This window comes from Anopheles ziemanni, assembly GCF_943734765.1.
Source record: "Anopheles ziemanni chromosome X unlocalized genomic scaffold, idAnoZiCoDA_A2_x.2 X_unloc_2, whole genome shotgun sequence".
In the NCBI taxonomy this organism is placed as follows: Eukaryota; Metazoa; Arthropoda; class Insecta; order Diptera; family Culicidae; genus Anopheles; species Anopheles ziemanni.
The window spans coordinates 325,945-339,260 of NW_026689785.1; positions in this window are offsets into that span (position 1 = coordinate 325,945).

Consider the following 13,316-nt stretch of genomic DNA (forward strand, 5'->3'; position numbering starts at 1 on the left):
ATCGCCCATATCTCCACTTTGGAGGCCAGCCAGCACCTTGGCCTCATATACTTTTTTGTTGGTCATATTATGCACAGTTTATAAATATTCTACGCCAACTTGCTATCTCTTCTCCAACTTGCAGTTATTCTTGGTCCAAGTCCCATTTCATTCGTTTTCGGACCCATTTTGCTATATGATTCACTAATAGCTTCGGCCATGGACAAGCTGATTTTCTATTTTTATTTTTCCTTGATAGTTCCACTCAAAACCATTCCAGAACACCCCGCAACTCGTCGCTCGGTGGCAAACTGACCGAGTTATAATTCATGAAAGGTACCTCTACCTGGTACAGCACATGGTCGGCCCAAATCATAAACCGACCAAACGACCGACTTGGAGCACCCTGACCGGGTTGCTCCCATATAATGAAAGTTGCGTCTACCAACGTCCAACATATAAATATTCTACGACAAGTCGCTATCTCTTACCGGTCAGCCGGTATTCACCTTCCAAGGGTGATTTTGGGCAAGTGCCATTTCCTGCGACTTGGTCCCCGAATTGGACCATCATCACCTAATATCTCCGTGGTCTTTCAACTCAGCCTAATGAAACTTTCAGGGTAGATAGGTCTCCCAGAGACCTTTCCAACGATGAGCCGTTTGCCTCGCTCGGCCATCTACAGCCGAAGTTATTAATGGTACTTGGTACCTTACCCTGTTTTTTCCATACTTGTTCGTACTTGGGTACAAACTTTGTATCGCCCATATCTCCACTTTGGAGGCCAGCCAGCACCTTGACCCCATATACTTTTTTGTTGGCCTTGTGACCACCAAGATATAAATGTTCTACGATAACTTGCTATCTCTTCTCCAACTTGCCGGTATTCTTGGTATAGTTCCCATTTCCATAGTTTTTGGTACCAATTTGCTCTATGTTTCGCTAATAGGTTCATTCATAGACATGCTGATTTTTTACTTACATTTTTCCTAAATAGTCCCACTCAAGACCATTCCAAATCACATCGAAACATGTCGCTAAGTGCCATACAGTCTGAGTGATAATTCATGAAAGGTACCTTAACCAGTTTTGGCCATACTTGGGTGCAAACCTTGAACCACCCATATCGCCACTTTAGAGGCAAGCTAGCGCCTTGGCCCCATATACTTTTATGTTGGTATTACCTTTACCAACTTTTAATTGTTCCACGTCGACATGCTATCTCTTTATTAACTTGGTGGTATTCTTGGTCAAAGTCCCATTTCCTTCGACTTAGTTACCATTTTCCTCTATGTTTCGCTAATAGCTTCGCCCACCAACATGCTGAATTTCTTTGCGTATTTTTCCTTGATAGTCCCACTCAGGACCATTCCAAATCACACCGTAGATTGTCGCTCGGAGGCAAACTGACCGAGTTATAATTCATGAAAAGTACCTCAACCTGGTACAGCACATGGTCGGCCCAAACCGTAAACCGACCAAACGACCGACTTGGAGCACCCTGACCGGGTTGCTCCCATATAATGAAAGTTGCGTCTTCCAACGTCCAACATATAAATATTCTACGACAAGTCGCTATCTCTTATCGGTCAGCCGGTATTCACGACCCAAAGGTGAAAAATGTATGGAGAGCGTTCACAAAATTCGTCCAGAATTTTGTAAACGTGTTTTTTCGTTTTCTCGCGATTGCGGGCGAACCAAGCGACGGATCGAAAAAAACCCAAAAGTAAAATGTGTTTAAAAACCCGATTTCTACATTAATGCCGAAGACACCAAAGCGCTATCTCGAAATTTTAAAAATCGATCGAAAATGTATGGACGGCGATCACAAAATTCCGGACGAATTTTGTAAACGTGTTTTTTCGTTTTCTCTCGATTGCGCGCGAACTAAGCGTCGGATCGAAAAAAACCCAAAAGTAAAATGTGTTTAAAAACCCGATTTCTACATTATTGCCGAAGACACCAAAGCGCTATCTCGAAATTTTAAAAATCGATCGAAAATGTATGGACGGCGATCACAAAATTCCGGACGAATTTTGTAAACGTGTTTTTTCGTTTTCTCGCGATTGCGGGCGAACCAAGCGACGGATCGAAAAAAACCCAAAAGTAAAATGTGTTTAAAAACCCGATTTCTACATTATTGCCGAAGACACCAAAGCGCTATCTCGAAATTTTAAAAATCGATCGAAAATGTATGGACGGCGATCACAAAATTCCGGACGAATTTTGTAAACGTGTTTTTTCGTTTTCTCGCGATTGCGGGCGAACCAAGCGACGGATCGAAAAAAACCCAAAAGTAAAATGTGTTTAAAAACCCGATTTCTACATTATTGCCGAAGAAACCAAAGCGCTATCTCGAAATTTTAAAAATCGATCGAAAATGTATGGACGGCGATCACAAAATTCGTCCGGAATTTTGTAAACGTGTTTTTCCGTTTTCTCTCGATTGCGCGCGAACTATGCGTCGGATCGAAAAAAACCCAAAAGTAAAATGTGTTTAAAAACCCGATTTCTACATTATTGCCGAAGACACCAAAGCGCTATCTCGAAATTTTAAAAATCGATCGAAAATGTATGGTCGGCGTTCACAAAATTCGTCTAGAATTTTGTAAACGTGTTTTTCCGTTTTCTCTAAATTGCGGGCGAACTAAGCGTCGGATCGAAAAAAACCCAAAAGTAAAATATGTTTAAAAACCCGATTTCTACATTATTGCCGAAGACACCAAAGCGCTATCTCGAAATTTTAAAAATCGATCGAAAATGTATGGACGGCGTTCACAAAATTCGTCCGGAATTTTGTAAACGTGTTTTTTCGTTTTCTCGCGATTGCGGGCGAACCAAGCGACGGATCGAAAAAAACCCAAAAGTAAAATGTGTTTTAAAACCCGATTTCTACATTATTGCCGAAGACACCAAAGCGCTATCTCGAAATTTTAAAAATCGATCGAAAATGTATGGACGGCGATCACAAAATTCGTCCGGAATTTTGTAAACGTGTTTTTCCGTTTTCTCTCGATTGCGCGCGAACTATGCGTCGGATCGAAAAAAACCCAAAAGTAAAATGTGTTTAAAAACCCGATTTCTACATTATTGCCGAAGACACCAAAGCGCTATCTCGAAATTTTAAAAATCGATCGAAAATGTATGGACGGCGTTCACAAAATTCGTCCGGAATTTTGTAAACGTGTTTTTTCGTTTTCTCGCGATTGCGGGCGAACCAAGCGACGGATCGAAAAAAACCCAAAAGTAAAATGTGTTTAAAAACCCGATTTCTACATTATTGCCGAAGACACCAAAGCGCTATCTCGAAATTTTAAAAATCGATCGAAAATGTATGGACGGCGTTCACAAAATTCGTCCGGAATTTTGTAAACGTGTTTTTTCGTTTTCTCGCGATTGCGGGCGAACCAAGCGACGGATCGAAAAAAACCCAAAAGTAAAATGTGTTTAAAAACCCGATTTCTACATTATTGCCGAAGACACCAAAGCGCTATCTCGAAATTTTAAAAATCGATCGAAAATGTATGGACGGCGTTCACAAAATTCGTCCGGAATTTTGTAAACGTGTTTTTTCGTTTTCTCGCGATTGCGGGCGAACCAAGCGACGGATCGAAAAAAACCCAAAAGTAAAATGTGTTTTAAAACCCGATTTCTACATTATTGCCGAAGACACCAAAGCGCTATCTCGAAATTTTAAAAATCGATTGAAATTTTATGGAGAAAGGATTGTTTTTTGAAGCCTGTCGAAAATACACTCACCGAGCCGTTTTTTGTATCGACCGACATACAAGTTTGCCTAGCTAACTTTTTCTTCCGGATTGGCCGCGTACCTCACTTTTCAATATCTAGTGGTGCCATGGACCACCAAAAGAGGCTTTTTAACATTTTCAACAATTTCGACTTTTTCGGATTTTCAACGTAAGGGGACTCGGGGCGACTTTTTTCGAGTCTGTCTAAAATACACTTACCAGATTTTTCAAAGGTGCGGAACGTCATACATTTTTGCCTAGGTCAATTTTTTGTTCCAAATCGATCGCGGGTTTCACTTTTCAATATTTAGGGCTCGAGTAGAGTACGAATATAGGGTTTTCTCATTTTTCGACATTTTCGACTTTTTTTTGATTTTTTCGGGTGTATCGAGCTTCGGCATAGCCATACCGTTTGTGTTTCTCAATTTTTTATTTGACTAGTCGTAAGTACTCGAGTAGATGAAACTTTTTGCCGAAGACACCATGCCTCGGAAACGACTCCTTCATGCTCAAAATTGGGGCCAAAGGTGATTTTTGTTACTTTTCCTTAGGGGGCCCAACACTTAGAAAATTTTCAAAATCGCGATTTTTCGATTGCGAGCTAGCGCTTTGCGGTCTTCGGCAATGTTTTAGATCTTGATGAGATAAGACTTTTTGGCCATGAGACATTTACCCCTCCGACCCCTCCTTCCCCCCGCAAATCGCCCCACAAAGTGCAATTTTTGCTTTTTCACCTCTTTGCACGCACTGTTCGGCCCAAATGGCCACTTTCTATGGGTCTGAGCGCTTTGCGGTCTTCGGCAAACTTATAGATCGTACCAATTCCTAATTATAATTATTCCCCACCACCTTCGTACCTCTTCATCCCTGGCCACTATTCGCGTACCAAGGTAATTTTTGTTCATTTTGTCAACATTTTTCATCTTTGACTGCTTATATCGGCCTTGCCATGAACCGATAGCGCTTCGCTGGGTTCTATCGTAAGTTAGTACTACTCTTATTCTTTCCAAATCATGTCTTAGGTTGCCATTTGCTTGCATACAGCCGGAGCTATGAGCGATACCGTAAAAAGTACCGAAACTTGGAAAAATCCTTGGATCGCCCATATCCCCCCTTTGGGGGCCAGATATCGAAAAAAGTTCTTATTCAAAAAGTTGCGCATCAACGTGTTCTAGTTATGTCTAGAACATTTCACTTCGCTAGCTGGCCTGCAACGTAGCCGTAATTGGGATTTTGGGGTGTTCTTGGAGGGCCCATTTCCTGCGACTTGGTATCTTTTGGGCCCTATGTTTCGCTAATATCTCCACGAGTTTTCCAGATAGCGTTCTCATACTTTCAGGGTGTTTAAAGCACTTCAAGACCTTTCCAACGCTATGCCGTTTGCTTCGCTCGGACATCTACAGCCGAAGTTATTTGAGGTACTTGGTACCTTACCCTGTTTTCTCAGTACTTGGTCGAAAATTTCGATCAGCCATATGACCGACTTGGACAACCCTGGGCGGGTTGGCCCCATACAACTAAACTTTCGTCTCGTAAAGGCAAACTTATAAATGTTCTACGTCAACTCGCTATCTCGTACCGCCTTGACGGTATACTTGGTTCAAGGGCCATTTCCAGCGACTTGGTCGCAATTTCGCTCTAAGTTTCGCTAATACCTTCGTCCGTGGACATGGTGATTTTTTGTTCGTATTTTTTCTTGATAGTCCCACTCAAGACTATTCCATACCAGAGCCAAGCGTCCCGCTAAGTGCCATACAGCCTAAGCAGTAATTCATGAAAGGTACCTCTACCAGTTTTTGCCATACTTGGGTACAAACTTTGGATCGCCCATATCTCAACTTTGGAGGCCAGCCAGCACCTTGGCCCCATATACTTTTTTGTTGGTCATACCATGCACTAAATATAATTGTACTACGCCAACTTGCTATCTCTTCTCCAACTTGCCGTTATTCTTGGTCCAAGTCCCATTTCATTCGTTTTTGGACCCATTTTGCTATATGTTTCACTAATAGCTTCGGCCATGGACAAGCTGATTTTTTATTTGTATTTTTCCTTGATAGTCCCACTTAAGATCATTCCAAAACACAACGCAATTTGTCGCTCGGTGGCAAAATGACCGAGTTATAATTCATGAAAGGTACCTCTACCTGGTACAGCACATGGTCGGCCCAAATCATAAACCGACCAAACGACCGACTTGGAGCACCCTGACCGGGTTGCCCCCATATAATGAAAGTTGCGTCTTCCAACGTCCAACATATAAATATTCTACGACAAGTCGCTATCTCTTACCGGTAAGCCAGTATTCACCTTCCAAGGGTGATTTTTGTCAAGTGCCATTTCCTGCGACTTGGTCCCCGAATTGGACCATCATCACCTAATATCTCCATGGTCTTTCAACTCAGCCTCATGAAACTTTCAGGGTAGATAGGTCTCCCCAAGACCTTTCCAACGATATAGAAATTGTCTCGCTAGGCCATCTACAGCCGAAGTTATTCATGGTACTTGGTACCTTACCCTGTTTTTACCATACTTGTTCGTACTTGGGTGCAAAACATGAATCACCCATATCTCCACTTTGGAGGCCAGCTACCGCCTTGTCCCCATATACTTTTTTGTTGGTCATATTATGCACAGTTTATAAATATTCTACGCAAACTTGCTACCTCGTCTACAACTTGCGGTTATTCTTGGTCCAAGTCTCATTTCATTCGTTTTTGGACCCTTGTTGCTCTATGTTTCACTAATAGCTTCGCCCACCAACATGCTGATTTTCTGTTCGTATTTTTCCTTAATAGTTCCACTCAGGACCATTCCAAAACACACCGCAACTTGTCGCTCGGTGGCAAACTGACCGAGTTATAATTCATGAAAGGTACCTCACCTTGGTACACCACGTGGTCGGCCCAAACCATAAACCGACCAAACGACCGACTTGGAGCACCCTGACCGGGTTGCTTCCATATAAGGAAAGTTGCGTCTCAACCCGCCCAACGTATGAATATTCTACGCCAAGTCGCTATCTCTTACCGGTCAGCCGGTAATCACCTTTCAAGGGTGGTTTTGGTCAAGTGCCATTTCCTGCGACTTGGTCCCCGAATTGGACCATCATCACCTAATATCTCCGTGGTCTTTCAACTCAGCCTCATGAAACTTTCAGAATAGATAGGTCTCCCCAAGACCTTTCCAACGATATGCGCTTTGCCTCGCTCGGCCATCGACAGCCGAAGTTATTCATGGTACTTGGTACCTTACCCTGTTTTCACCATACTTGTTCGTACTTGGGTGCAAAACATGAATCACCCATATCTCCACTTTGGGGGCCAGCTACCGCCTTGTCCCCATATAATTTTTTGTTGGTCATATTATGCACAATTTATAAATATTCTACGCCAACTTGCTACCTCGTCTCCAACTTGCCGTTATTCTTGGTTCAAGTCCCATTTCATTCGTTTTTGGACCCTTGTTGCTCTATGTTTCACTAATAGCTTCGCCCACCAACATGCTGATTTTCTATTCGTATTTTTCCTTAATAGTTCCACTCAGGATCATTCCAAATCATACCGCAACTTGTCGCTCGGTGGCAAACTGACCGAGTTATAATTCATGAAAGGTACCTCTACATGCTACAGCACATGGTCGGCCCAAACAATAAACCGACCAAACGACCGACTTGGAGCACCCTGACCGGGTTGCTCCCATATAATGAAAGTTGCGTCTTTACCTGCCAAACGTATGAATATTCTACGCAAAGTCGCTATCTCTTACCGTTCAGCCGGTATTCACCTTTCAAGGGTGATTTTGGTCAAGTGCCATTTCCTGCGACTTGGTCCCCGAATTGGACCATCATCACCTAATATCTCCGTGGTCTTTCAACTCAGCCTCATGAAACTTTCAGGGTAGATAGGTCTCCCCAAGACCTTTCCAACGATATGCGCTTTGCCTCGCTCGGCCATCGACAGCCGAAGTTATTCATGGTACTTGGTACCTTACCCTGTTTTCACCATACTTGTTCGTACTTGGGTGCAAAACATGAATCACCCATATCTCCACTTTGGGGGCCAGCTACCGCCTTGTCCCCATATACTTTTTTGTTGGTCATATTATGCACAATTTATAAATATTCTACGCCAACTTGCTACCTCGTCTCCAACTTGCCGTTATTCTTGGTTCAAGTCCCATTTCATTCGTTTTTGGACCCTTGTTGCTCTATGTTTCACTAATAGCTTCGCCCACCAACATGCTGATTTTCTATTCGTATTTTTCCTTAATAGTTCCACTCAGGATCATTCCAAATCATACCGCAACTTGTCGCTCGGTGGCAAACTGACCGAGTTATAATTCATGAAAGGTACCTCTACCTGGTGCACCACGTGATCGGCCCAAACCATAAACCGACCAAACGACCGACTTGGAGCACCCTGACCGGGTTGCTCCCATATAATGAAAGTTGCGTCTCTACCCGCCCAACGTATGAATATTCTACGCCAAGTCGCTATCTCTTACCGGTCAGCCGATAATCACCTTTCAAGGGTGGTTTTGGTCAAGTGCCATTTCCTGCGAATTGGTCCCCGAATTGGACCATCATCACCTAATATCTCCGTGGTCTTTCAATTCAGCCCCATGAAACTTTCAGCGTAGATAGGTCTCCCCAAGACCTTTCCAACGGTATGTCATTTGCCTCGCTAGGCCACCTACAGCCGAAGTTATTTAAGGTACATGGTACCTTACCCTGTTTTCACCATACTTGTTCGCACTTGGGTACACACTTTGTATCGCCCATATCACCGCTTTGGAGGCCAGCCAGCGCCTTGGCCAAATATACTTTTTTGTTGGTCATATTATGCACAGTTTATAAATATTCTACGCCAACTTGCTAACTCGTCTCCAACTTGCCGTTATTCTTGGTCCAAGTCCCATTTCATTCGTTTTTGGACCCTTGTTGCTCCATGTTGCGCTAATAGCTTCGCCCACCAACATGCTGAATTTCTTTGCGTATTTTTCCTTGATAGTCCCACTCAGGACCATTCCAAATCACACTGTAGATTGTCGCTCGGAGGCAAACTGACCGAGTTATAATTCATGAAAAGTACCTCAACCTGGTACAGCACATGGTCGGCCCAAACCATAAACCGACCAAACGACCGACTTGGAGCACCCTGACCGGGTTGCCCCCATATAATGAAAGCTGCGTCTTCCAACGTCCAACATATAAATATTCTACGACAAGTCGCTATCTCTTATCGGTCAGCCAGTATTCACGACCCAAAGGTGAAAATGTATGGAGAGCGTTCACAAAATTCCGGACGAATTTTGTAAACGTGTTTTTTCGTTTTCTTGCGATTGCGGGCGAACTAAGCGTCGGATCGAAAAAAACCCAAAAGTAAAATGTGTTTAAAAACCCGATTTCTACATTATAGCCGAAGACACCAAAGCGCTATCTCGAAATTTTAAAAATCGATCGAAAATGTATGGAGAGCGTTCACAAAATTCGTCCAGAATTTTGTAAACGTGTTTTTACGTTTTCTCTCAATTGCGGGCGAACTAAGCGTCGGATCGAAAAAAACCCAAAAGTAAAATGTGTTTAAAAACCCGATTTCTACATTATTGCCGAAGACACCAAAGCGCTATCTCGAAATTTTAAAAATCGATCGAAAATGTATGGACGGCGATCACAAAATTCCGGACGAATTTTGTAAACGTGTTTTTTCGTTTTCTCTCGATTGCGCGCGAACTAAGCGTCGGATCGAAAAAAACCCAAAAGTAAAATGTGTTTAAAAACCCGATTTCTACATTATTGCCGAAGACACCAAAGCGCTATCTCGAAATTTTAAAAATCGATCGAAAATGTATGGACGGCGATCACAAAATTCCGGACGAATTTTGTAAACGTGTTTTTTCGTTTTCTCGCGATTGCGGGCGAACCAAGCGACGGATCGAAAAAAACCCAAAAGTAAAATGTGTTTAAAAACCCGATTTCTACATTATTGCCGAAGACACCAAAGCGCTATCTCGAAATTTTTAAAATCGGTTGAAATTGTATGGAGAGAGGATTGTTTTTTTAAGCCTGTCGAAAATACACTCACCGAGCCGTTTTTTGTATCGACTGACATACAAGTTTGCCTAGCTAACTTTTTCTTCCGGATTGGCCGCGGACCTCACTTTTCATTATCTAGGGGTGCCATAGACCACCAAAAGAGGCTTTTTAACATTTTCAACAATTTTGACTTTTTCGGATTTTTAATGTAAGGGGACTCGGGGCGACTTTTTCCGAGTCTGTCTAAAATACACTTACCAGATTTTTCAAAGGTGCGGACCGTCATACAAGTTTGCCTAGGTCAATTTTTTGTTCCAAATCGATCGCGGGTTTCACTTTTCAATATTTAGGGCTCGAGTAGAGTACGAATATAGGGTTTTCTCATTTTTCGACATTTTCGACTTTTTTGGGATTTTTTCGGGTGTATCGAGCTTCGGCATAGCCATACCGTTTGTGTTTCTCAATTTTTTATTTGACTAGTCGTAAGTACTCGAGTAGATGAAACTTTTTGCCGAAGACACCATGCCTCGGAAACGACTCCTTCATGCTCAAAATTGGGGCCAAAGGTGATTTTTGTTACTTTTCCTTAGGGGGCCCAACACTTAGAAATTTTTCAAAATCGCGATTTTTCGATTGCGAGCTAGCGCTTTGCGGTCTTCGGCAATGTTTTAGATCTTGATGAGATAAGACTTTTTGGCCATGAGACATTTACCCCTACGACCCCTCCTTCCCCCCGCAAATCGCCCCACAAAGTGCAATTTTTGCTTTTTCACCTCTTTGCACGCACTGTTCGGCCCAAATGGCCACTTTCTATGGGTCTGAGCGCTTTGCGGTCTTCGGCAAACTTATAGATCGTACCAATTCCTAATTATAATTATTCCACCATACCTTCGTACCTCTTCATCCCTGGCCGCTATTCGCGTACCAAGGTAATTTTTGTTCATTTTGTCAACATTTTTCATTTTTGACTGCTTATATCGGCCTTGCCATGAACCGATAGCGCTTCGCTGTGTTCTAACGTAAGTTAGTACTACTCAATACCTTTCCAAATCATGTCTTAGATTGCCATTTGCTTGCATACAGCCGGAGCTATGAGCGATACCGTAAAAAGTACCGAAACTTGGAAAAATCGTTGGATCGCCCATATCCCCCCTTTGGGGGCCAGATATCGAAAAAAGTTCTGATTCAAAAAGTTGCGCATCAACGTGTTCTAGTTATGTCTAGAACATTTCACTTCGCTAGCTGGCCTGCAACTTAGCCGTAATTGGGATTTTAGGGTGTTCTTGGAGGGCCCATTTCCTGCGACTTGGTATCTTTTGGGCCCTATGTTTCTCGAATATCTCCACGAGTTTTCCAGATAGCCTTCTCATACTTTCAGGGTGTTTAGAGCACTTAAAGACCTTTCCAACGCTATGCCGGTTGCTTCGCTCGGACATCTACAGCCGAAGTTATTTGAGGTACTTGGTACCTTATTCTGTTTTCTCAGTACTTGGTCGAAAATTTCGATCAGCCATATGACCGACTTGGACAACCCTGGGCGGGTTGGCCCCATATAACTAAACTTTCGTCTCGTAAAGGCAAACTTATAAATGTTCTACGTCAACTCGCTATCTCGTACCGCCTTGACGGTATACTTGGTTCAAGGGCCATTTCCAGCGACTTGGTCGCAATTTTGCTCTAAGTTTCGCTAATACCTTCGTCCGTGGACATGGTGATTTTTTGTTCGTATTTTTCCTTGGTAGTCCCACTCAAGACAATTTCACGCCAGAGCCAAGCGTCCCGCTAAATGCCATACAGCCTGAGCTATAATTCATGAAAGATACCTCTACCAGTTTTTGCCATACTTGGGTGCAAACCATGAATCACCCATATCTCCACTTTGGAGGCCAGCTACCGCCTGGGCCACATATACTTTTTTGTTGGTCATACCATGCACAGTTTATAATTGTTCTACGCCAACTTGCTATCTCTTCTCCAACTTGCCGTTATTCTTGGTACAAGTCCCATTTCGTTCGTTTTTGGACCCATTTTGCTATATGATTCACTAATAGCTTCGGCCATGGACAAGCTGATTTTCTATTTTTATTTTTCCTTGATAGTTCCACTCAAAACCATTCCAAAACACCCCGCAACTCGTCGCTCGGTGGCAAACTGACCGAGTTATAATTCATGAAAGGTACCTCTACCTGGTACAGCACATGGTCGGCCCAAAACATAAACCGACCAAACGACCGACTTGCAGCACCCTGATCGGGTTGCTCCCATATAATGAAATTTGCGTCTATACCCACCCAACGTATGAATATTCTACGCCAAGTCGCTATCTCTTACCGGTCAGCTGGTATTCACCTTTCAAGGGTGATTTTGGTCAAGTGCCATTTCCTGCGACTTGGTCCCCGAATTGGACCATCATCACCTAATATCGCCGTGGTCTTTCAACTCAGCCTCATGAAACTTTCAGGGTAGATAGGTCTCCCCAAGACCTTACCAACGATATGCGCTTTGCCTCGCTCGGCCATCGACAGCCGAAGTTATTCATGGTACTTGGTACCTTACCCTGTTTTCACCATACTTGTTCGTACTTGGGTGCAAAACATGAATCACCCATATCTCCACTTTGGGGGCCAGCTACCGCCTTGTCCCCATATACTTTTTTGTTGGTCATATTATGCACAATTTATAAATATTCTACGCCAACTTGCTACCTCGTCTCCAACTTGCCGTTATTCTTGGTTCAAGTCCCATTTCATTCGTTTTTGGACCCTTGTTGCTCTATGTTTCACTAATAGCTTCGCCCACCAACATGCTGATTTTCTGTTCGTATTTTTCCGTAACAGTTCCACTCAAGACCATTCCAAAACACACCGCAACTTGTCGCTCGGTGGCAAACTGACCGAGTTATAATTCATGAAAGGTACCTCACCTTGGTACACCACGTGGTCGGCCCAAACCATAAACCGACCAAACGACCGACTTGGAGCACCCTGACCGGGTTGCTTCCATATAAGGAAAGTTGCGTCTCGACCCGCCCAACGTATGAATATTCTACGCCAAGTCGCTATCTCTTACCGGTCAGCCGGTAATCACCTTTCAAGGGTGGTTTTGGTCAAGTGCCATTTCCTGCGACTTGGTCCCCGAATTGGACCATCATCACCTAAAATCTCCGTGGTCTTTCCACTCAGCCTCATGAAACTTTCAGGGTAGATAGGTCTCCCCAAGACCTTTCCAACGATATGCAAATTGTCTCGCTGGGTCATCTACAGCCGAAGTTATTCATGGTACTTGGTACCTTACCCTGTTTTCACCATACTTGTTCGCACTTGGGTGCAAAACATGAATCACCCATATCTCAACTTTGGAGGCCAGCTACCGCCTTGTCCCCATATCCTTTTTTGTTGGTCATATTATGCACCAAATATAATTGTTCTACACCAACTTGCTAACTCGTCTCCAACTTGCCGTTATTCTTGGTTCAAGTCCCATTTCATTCGTTTTTGGACCCTTGTTGCTCTATGTTTCACTAATAGCTTCGCCCACCAACATGCTGATTT